Raw genomic sequence first — 536 nt, 5'->3', positions numbered from 1 at the left:
ATCGGCTCCGATCCCCGATCAAGTGATCGGATCGGGACATCTCTAATTTAAATTGTACTCTTGATATTAGTTTGCACACTTTTATAACGTATATACTATCCCATGTATATATGTTTGTATTATTAGTAGAATAGTATTTTATTATAGTATTCTAACCCTTTTTAAATTTGATTCTATTTTTATTTTATTTTACATGTTTTTGTTTAGGTAGATTTGTTTATTATTATTAACTATTATTACCTATTTGTATTGAATTTATTTCTATTTATTCAATTTTTAACAAAAAGATTATACCAATTTGGGATAAATTAATTGTATTTAATCTAATAAATGCCACAGAACTACCGTTAAAAGTTAAGCACTATTAATAAAAGTGACACCACAAGTCTAGTTAGATATGTTGTTATTTCTCATATTTATTTGATGTATCTCTTTCTATATATTATTAATATGACACAGGTAAGTGCTTGGCTAACGCTGTATCTCGTCTCACATGCAACAACTCTGACACTGTAATCAATATGTGTATATACTGT

This window comes from Notothenia coriiceps, unplaced genomic scaffold (assembly GCF_000735185.1).
Source record: "Notothenia coriiceps isolate Sejong01 unplaced genomic scaffold, NC01 NC01_scaffold00008964, whole genome shotgun sequence".
NCBI classification, from domain to species: Eukaryota; Metazoa; Chordata; class Actinopteri; order Perciformes; family Nototheniidae; genus Notothenia; species Notothenia coriiceps.
This window is presented reverse-complemented; position numbering follows the sequence as displayed.